Source organism: Lethenteron reissneri, unplaced genomic scaffold (genome assembly GCF_015708825.2).
Source record: "Lethenteron reissneri isolate LAM-NWPU_2019-01 unplaced genomic scaffold, ASM1570882v1 scaffold_1864, whole genome shotgun sequence".
Lineage (NCBI taxonomy): Eukaryota > Metazoa > Chordata > Hyperoartia > Petromyzontiformes > Petromyzontidae > Lethenteron > Lethenteron reissneri.
This window is the reverse complement of record NW_026891624.1, coordinates 618915-627729: the sequence shown is the minus strand read 5'-3', so window position 1 is coordinate 627729 and position 8815 is coordinate 618915. Positions and strand designations below refer to the sequence as shown.

General features: G+C 46.0%; 1 long non-coding RNA gene across 1 annotated transcript; it reads right to left on the bottom strand.

The window, feature by feature from the left end:
• Positions 1-249: 249 nt before the first annotated feature.
• Positions 250-7117, bottom strand: LOC133339420 (uncharacterized). Its single transcript, XR_009754730.1, has 3 exons — positions 7070-7117; positions 6318-6478; positions 250-428 (listed from the first exon to the last, which is right to left on the bottom strand). It is a non-coding gene; the product is annotated as an uncharacterized LOC133339420 (long non-coding RNA).
• Between the last annotated feature and the right edge of the window lie 1698 nt (positions 7118-8815).

The window sequence follows — 8815 nt, the reverse complement described above, 5'->3', positions numbered from 1 at the left end:
TCTTCCCCAACGTGTAATTCCCGGACAGGATGCGTGCGCGATAGATGCATTTGATGCCATTGGCATCGGGTGGAGAGTACATTTGTTGAGCAGAATAGGCCGCGCTCACAGCAAAGTAGACTCCTTTCCCATAGACCACAGCTGCAAATACAAAATGAAACAACTGTCATCGAGCCACATACCATCACCTCTGAATTGTGGCGATGCGTCTGTGCTTGAGTGACAGAATGGGACGTCGTACCGTTTCTACCACAATAGCTTCTGTTGAACCCATTCGTGTTGATGCTCTCGCAGGTCTCGAGAGTTGTCCCGTGATACACAGACCTTTCCACCGGTGATTCCTTAAGGGGTCCCTTGTTGGAATTTTCCATCTCCGTCTTTTTTGTTGTGTACACTTTCCAAAGTGTAGGGTTTTGAATGTGGATAATCTGTAAAATAAGAGCAAACGTAGTTACGAGTGGGGACCCTTTTAGATGTAAGTGCTCAAACCCGGGCTATGGATGCTTTATATATTTTCATTGTCGTAGTGCTGTTCGATTTGTGGCGTTGTTCTCTGGTCTAACACCAGTTAGGCCATGAAGGAGGCTGTAGCTCTGGTGTAGGCCAATCAGTTTCAAAGGCAACGCATACATTGTCAAAGCATGCCTCAATAAAGGTTTTTTGGGTTAGATTGCGTGAATGTATGTGTCGTTAACCCACCACCACCCGAAAAAGCCAATTTGTAAGGTTTGTCACGTAAACAAAACATGCCAATAAGTGACTACTTCAGCCCACGGGTGTGTTGGAGAGTAAATCCACAACATTTATAATTTGAGTACGACGTTTCGCTGGTAATTACATCCAGCATCATCAGGCGATTTAACCAATTGTGGCAAAATAAGAGCAAAATGTAATTGTGGATTTACTGTCCAACACACCGGTGGGCTGAAGTAGTCACTTATTGACATGTTTTGTGTACGTGACAAAGCTTACTAATTGGCCGTCTCGGGTGTTGGCTGGTTTAACGACACATTTATATTTCCTAGATCTAACCCAAAAACTTTTATATTTATGGATAATATTCTTGATTTGACTGCAGGAATCCATACTCTTTGGTTCATTCGGTAAAGTCACGTAGATAGAAAAAATAATAGATCACGACGTTTCGATTGCAACACAAGCAATCGTCATCAGGTGAGACAACTACAGCAAGAAAACTGCTGAAGTAGGATAGAGAGCTGCCGTGACACGCGGTTATTTAGGTATCGGCGGTGGGGGTGGGAGAGAGGGGGCAGGGCAGAAAGTGGGGCTGTGGAGCGGCGTGAGACACTGGGGGAGAGAGATTAGCATATCAATGTGAGAAGGCCCAGCCACCAGAGTTGTGCCAATGACAAACCCCTAAGAGCAAGAGGTACACATGATGAGAGAGAGACACACACAGTCGGAAATAACAGCTGACATAGGCAGGCAGGATAGAAAACATCAGTCAGTTAAGACTTTATTTGTTTAATAACGTCCTTCCAATGATTGCTTAGTTTGTACCCATCTTCTCGGATGAAGTTGTGTCTGTGTTTATATATCTGGATGGCTTGATGAACAAATCTCTGATCGCCGGTGGGTTTGCAGAGTACCTTCGTCTTGGAAAAATTAATTTCGTGTGAGCCCACAGCATTAAAACAATGATCAGCAATGGCAGAGGTATTGGTCCTACAGTGTTTCAGATCTACCTTGTGTTCGCGAACGCGGTCCGAGACATGTCGTTTCGTTTTCCCAATGTAACTGCTGCCGCAGCCACAACTCAGTTTATAGACACCAGGGTGTTGCATGTCAGGAATCACATCCTTTACAGATGGGATCAAATCACGGATTCTGTGTACTGTGTTGAAACCAACCTGGATCTTGTGTTTAAGATTTTGGAAATATTTTTGGTAACCCCTGCTATGTATGGCAAAGTGATGGTTTTGGTTGGATCCTCAGATGGTTGTCTCCGCATGGCTGGGGAGACAGCTTTGCGGATTGTACGGTCAGAATATCCGTTCATCCTGAGGGCTTCGTGTATGTGCTCCAGCTCACTGGCTAGGTGGTGCTGGTCGAAGATGCAATGGGCCTATGGTGTCGTGTTTTGATGAGGGAATTCTTTTGGGCTGGATGGTGGTGGGAGTCAGGCTTTAGATAGGCATCCATGTGGGTGGCTTTCCTGTAGACCAAATGTCCCAACGAGCAATCAGGTCTCTTCTCGATCAAAACATCCAGGAATGGTAGCTTGCCATCCTTTTCCACTTCCATTGTGAATTTGATAGATGAGTGTATGGAATTGATGTGGTTGAGAAATCGGTACAGTGCTGGCAGGCTATGTGGCCAGATGACGAACGTGTCATCTACATATCACTTCCACAAGGAAGGACGTAGAGTGGATGTCTGGATGGCATCCGTCTCAAATTTCTCCATGAAAACATTCGCTACCACTGGCGATAAGAGAGAACCAATTGGGGTACCCTCATTTTGTTTGTGGAATGTACCATTCCAGGTGAAGTAAGTGTTGGTAAGGCAGTGCCTTACCAAAGTTGGTACATCTGGATTCAGTCCTTGTTGGACCAAGTCTTCAATTATTGCAATGGTGTCAGGTACAGGGACCTTGGTGAACAGGGAGACTACATCGAAACTGACAAGCAAATCACCTGAAGACAATGAGATGTCCTTGATTAGAGAAACCAAGTGAGCTGCGTTATGTACAACTGAGGTGGTCTTGCCCGTGAAAGGAAGCAGGGTCTCAGACAGAAATCGGGCCAGTTTGTAGGTGGGTGAGTTAATGGTGGAGACGATAGGACGGAGCAGGGTACCTTCTTTGTGGATTTTTGGAAGGCCATAAAATCTGGGTGGTCTAGCAGCCGAGGGTTTTAGAGAGTGCTGCTTGGTCGGATCGATTAGAGAAGTCGAATTAGTGATGATATTGTTGGTTTTTGTGGCTGGGCGGTTGGTGGGATCTCTCTTGATTTTGGTATAACTGCCATCATTAAGAAGGTCCTGAATTTTGTTGTTGTAAGTGGTTTTATCAATTATGACAGTGGCATTGCTCTTGTCGGCTGAGAGGATGACAATGTCATATCTGTTTTTTTAATTGAGAGAGTTCAAAATGCTCGTCCTTGCTGATGTTGCTAATGGGTTTCTTAGCGTTTTTGATAGCAGCGATTTCAAATCTTGCAACGTCTGCCGGGATGTGTCCCAAACCTTTGAGGGCTGGGATGTGTTTAGGGGTGACTGTGAAATTCAACCCTTTAGCTAGTACCGATTTTAGGCTGTCGGAATTATTTTTTATCCGCAGTCTAGCGCAACCTGTAAATCTGTTATCTCCGTGCATCGTCTCATCTCCCAGCTCCCGCCACCGCTCTTTTGCCACCAGCAGGTGGAGCTAGCGGGTGGGCAAATCTACTCTCCCCCATTACCTCATCTTCATCATCACCATATTCTTGAACCCTCAGTATTGTAGTGCCATTATTAGGCGGTATGGTTATAGTCTTACCTGCAGTAGCGGACATGTATCAACAGAGTTTGAGAAGGAAGGTGTGGCGAGGGGTGGAGAGACTCTGGAACGGGTATAAAAGCCGGACCCCTGAACGGGTCCGGCAGTCATCGTCCACTTGAAGACCTGGAGACCTGAAGAACCGCTCGGAAGACCTGAAGCGAAGAGCCCAAAGGGTAGAACCCGAACCCTTGGCTAGGGTCGGGTTCAGAGCTTATCAGTCTAGGGTAGAGCTATAACCAGAGTGAAGGCACATTAGTCCGGATGGGCTACCTCCTTAGGGTATCGGTTGTCGGGGGCCATTACCCCTTTGTGTTATGTCTCCTTAGTTGTAATGAACGTGTTGCCTCCAGCAAGTCTCGTTCTCCCTGCTTACCTACTGCAGTATTAGAGGTATTTCGCTGCTATACGTTTAGATTATTTGACTGCTGCTATAAATTTCCACGTGGTAAGCCACTTCATTGCACTATCATTTGTGATAGCCAGGTCGCTTATGATAAAACAGCTACATAGGTGGACCTTACCTGCTAAACATTTTTTTAAGTAACATAATTTTTTTGAAATTATGTTATCTGTACGTTTATTGTTTTTATTTTATTTGTGTTTAGTAAAGGAATAGGCAACTTAGACTTTGACTTGAGTCGTGACTTTGAGAGTGGGAAATGCTGGCAGAATTGTTGCTACTCCTGCTCTGCTTCTCTGTTTATCTCGTGTTTATCTGTAATCTATTAATTGTTTTCATGTTTTATTTTGACTTTTAGCTTATTTATACCACTATAGGATACTCAGGGCAGATGTCATGAGCACGGCTGCACGTAGCTGACAGCAGAGCCTCACAGCTCTCCCATTAGAGCAGGGGTCCCCAACTCCCGGGCCGCGGACCGGTTAGGAACCGGGCCGCACAGCTGGAGGTGAGCGGTGAGTCCGTGCGTGGCCCGCCAATTATTTGATTTACCACTTCCGTCCCCGCCTCTTTCCCGCACTGCACACTTGTCTCCGTCACAGCTAACCCTAGCCAAAATGAGTAAATAACAAATGTCGCTGGAGAGCTTCTTTGAAAAGGGGGAAAGACCCAGTAATGAACCCCCCTCCCCCAGTCCGTGAAAAAATTGTCTTCCACGAAACTGGTCCCTGGTGCTAAAAATGTTGGGGACCGCTGCATGAGAGGGACGAGCCACTGACCCCATGACGCGTGGGAGGAAAGGCCCTAAGGGGGACATGATTGGAGGGGGGCGGAGATAGCCCTTCCCTTGTTGCTGCCTCATGCAGCTCACAGATATGTACATGCTTACACTCACAGTACAGTACATCTCAACATTATAAAATCGTGTACTTACATTACAACACACACTATTTGTTTAGGTTTACAGTAATTTGCTCACTTTTACATTACATCAAACACATACATATTTTTCATCATACACTTAGACTGTACATTCAAATACTGTATATATGTTACCACCTATATCACAACATATCGCTTGCATTTACCACATCATTTGTACACTTTATTAAACATACCCACACTTACATTCGCAACTCTACTTGAAACATATACTAACATATATTTACATATAACATATACGTTACAATCATATATACTAATTAACACATCGCTACATTAAAACATACTTATACATATTAATACACACATACTTACATATTCATTGAACACGAAACATATTTGTTCATTAAACCACACTTGTATACATACATTTGCATTAAAATACAAACGTTAGCAAATACATTAAAACACATGCACTTATATATACACATTTATATTCAAGTACACACATTTACATACACATACTGTTCGTGCACAAACCTGGAAACGGGCAAGTACAACAAAAGCTGCTGCCCGCAATGCACAACCTTTCTCCTACAACAACTGCCTCTATCTTGCCATGAGAACTGAAGCGCGACCAATGCAGGGTCGGGCCTACCAGTCTGCCTCCTGCTCCTGTCGTTTGGTCCTGCCTCTGACCTCTGGGTGCCTCTGCTGCAGCCTTGCTGTTGGCTCCTTGGGCCTGTTGGGGCACGGGCCCTCGATCACCTCTGCCTGCGGTGGTCCTCTGTTGTACTGCATCTGCTGTCTTTACTCGTGACCAGCCTGCTGTGGCTTGTACCTGGCCTGCCTCGGCTTGTGACCTGCCCACTTTGGCGTGTGCTTGGTTCACCTTTGTGAATGCGTTCAGGCTGCTGCAGCTTACGTCCAGCTTGCCTTGTCTGTAGCCTAGCTTTCTGGTGCCACGGTGCTGTGTTCTACTCCATTGTATTTCGTCACTTGTGAACAGTCTGCTTTGGCTTCTGCCTGGCCTGCCTCGGCTCGTGACTTGCCGACTGTGGTGATGCCATTTTGTGACGTCACAGTCCTGTCATTAATAATCATGTCGGGTGACGTCACTCCACATGGAGCCCCCCCCCCCATTAATAATCATGAGTGGGTGACGTCACTCCACATGGGGGTAGGGGGGCACCTCCTCCCCCCTCCTCAGTGTCAACTTATAACCCTCACTACAAAGGCAGAACCCTCACATCACGCCATCTCCGTAACGCTTTTGAGACATACAAGTAAAAAGGACATCATGATGAATAAGGGATTATAACGTGTAAATGAAATAAGTCTGTGTCACCGTGGCCTTACAAATTGCACACGAATGGATGCAATGAAAATGACGTCGCGGTCTGCTTTTCGCTTGCAAGTTTCAGATTTACTGCAATACACCCATCTTTGGACGGGCTATAGGCTCGTCACCATTTACACGCACATTTTAAATCCTAAATGCGCGTAAATGAAGTTTTTTCTTGTTCGTTTTACCTCTTCAATTGAATACCCAGACTGTTGGTAAAGTTTCCCCAGGGATTGTTCAAATTCGCGTTTGATTTTCTGAAAGGTTCTCGATCTTCTTTTCAACTCCACAGTGATCACACGGTGGCCCTTGAACTCAGCCTCGTCTGCCCAGTCTGCGGGTATTACATCTAAAAGAGATGTAAACACAACAAACGATTGTGTCCATGCGTCAATATGATTTGGACTTCAGATAAGTAATACAATTTGTATTCCATATGTAGATTATCATTATTTACAGTACAATATTCAATGAGTAAGTCATGTGATGGTTATTTTTACAAGTGATGATCTGTTTTCGAACACAGTATTTTCCAATACAATCACAGTATGTTGCTGACAGTATACATTGTGTAGGCACACATCGCATTTTAATTTGATACGATTTTTAGATTCCAAAGGATTAAAAAACAACACACTGTGACGCAGCCCAAACAATTGGGTCAACTAAATGTTGGTACAGTCCCAACCTGAAGAGGTTACTCAATGGGCAGAAAAAAATGAAGCGGGCAAATTGAAAACAAATTTCTTTAGAACTTCTAATTGTGTTTTGTTTATCCCCCACATCTCCGATTTGCACGGTTGGCTACATACGGTGGGAAATAAAATACAACATACACACGTACAATATGCTTGATATAATGATAATGTCGACGATGACGATCGTGGTGATGATTCTACACCATTAATAATTGTGACAAATAATGCATTTATTGACTTACCCAAGGCTGTTTTCCGTTTAATTTTCAGTGTTGGTCTGTTTTCAACTGATAATTAATTTTTATTGAATTCGACGTATGCCTTCCTGTCATCTATAGAGATAATTTGCTGTTTCTGTAAGTAAGCCTTTTCAATGGCAATATTTTCAGACTTGGTGAATTTTACGTACTCTTCATCGCTATCCAGATATATTCATTTAACAGTCCTTGTCAATGATTATTCCTCCTCAGCTGTCACCTTCCTTAACCTCACATCATTCATTATCTTGTGACTTATGTCTGCGATATTGCCTTGCTTTTTTAACCCACCACTTGCATATATTTTGACGATAACTTGATGTTTGTTTTGCAAAGCGTTCATTTTATCAAATTCTTCCAGGGAGAACTGAATAAGGGGATCTTTAATTTCCCTTTCAATCTCATCGGTGCTCAGTTTCGTTTCAATCATTTCAAATACCCTCTCAATGTTTTCTTCCTTGTGTAATAAAGGACTCTCAGGCGATGTTGGTCTCCGTCTGTCCTTTATTGGGTTCTTGCTTGCACCCCGCGATGTCTCCGGTCGGACCCGCACCTCCTCCGTCGCGTGCCTCCGCACGTCGTTCGGGTCCTCCGCTCTCTCTCTCTCTCTGCAGCCACACTGCGGCCCGTGTGCCCCGCACACTCTGCAACCACCCTGCTGCTCTGTGTGACTCCGCACACTCTGCAGCCACTCTGCTGCTTCGTGTGCTCCGCACACTCTGCTGCTCCGTGTGCTCCCACACACTCTGCAGCCACTCTGCTGCTCCGTGTGCTCCCGCACACTCTGCTGCTCCGTGTGCTCCCGCACACTCTGCAGCCACTCTGCTGCTCCGTGTGCTCCCGCACACTCTGCAGCCACTCTGCTGCTCCGTGTGCTCCGCACACTCTGCTGCTCCGTGTGCTCCCGCACACTCTGCAGCCACTCTGCTGCTCCGTGTGCTCCCGCACACTCTGCTGCTCCGTGTGCTCCCGCACACTCTGCAGCCACTCTGCTGCTCCGTGTGCTCCCGCACACTCTGCAGCCACTCTGCTGCTCCGAGTGCTCCCGCACACTCTGCAGCCACTTCGCTGCTCCACGTACACCAGCTGGCCGACGGTGCCGTGACTCCGACCTCGTGGCAATGGTGCCACTCCTCCGCCAGCATCCCGCGTGGCTTCTCCTATCTTAGCTCTCTCTCGACTCCCGATCCCCTTCCGGTTCTCACCCTATATCCTCCTCCTCACGTGACCCTGACTCCTCCTCCTCACGTGACCCTGTCTCCGCCCCCACTCACCCCGACGACCAGGCTCCACCTCCCCTAATACTCCGGCCCACGTGAGTGGTGCGGAGGCAGCGCCCACCCTGTCCTTGCTCGCATTACACTTGTTTGAAAACACCTGCAACTGGACTGGCTCAATCTCAACAACCTCAAACGAGGGCTGTGTTTGAGCATGCGTTTGACCAGGTATAAATGATGTGATATACTGGAGACCCCCTGTGGGTCAAAATGCGTGGATATTGCACAGCAGAACACAAAATGTGCATTATAAACCAACACACAAACTCCGGTCATCCTCACAGCAGCGGCTTTTGGATTAACCATCAAACAAACATGGTCACCACATCATGCGCTTTCAGATGCACTTCTGAGGCTGTCTGGAACGCTCTACCTTTCGATATGAGAAAACCACCAGAGTCATGCACTTTTAAATCTAGATTTAAAACTCATATCTTTAGAACTTGTTTTTGTG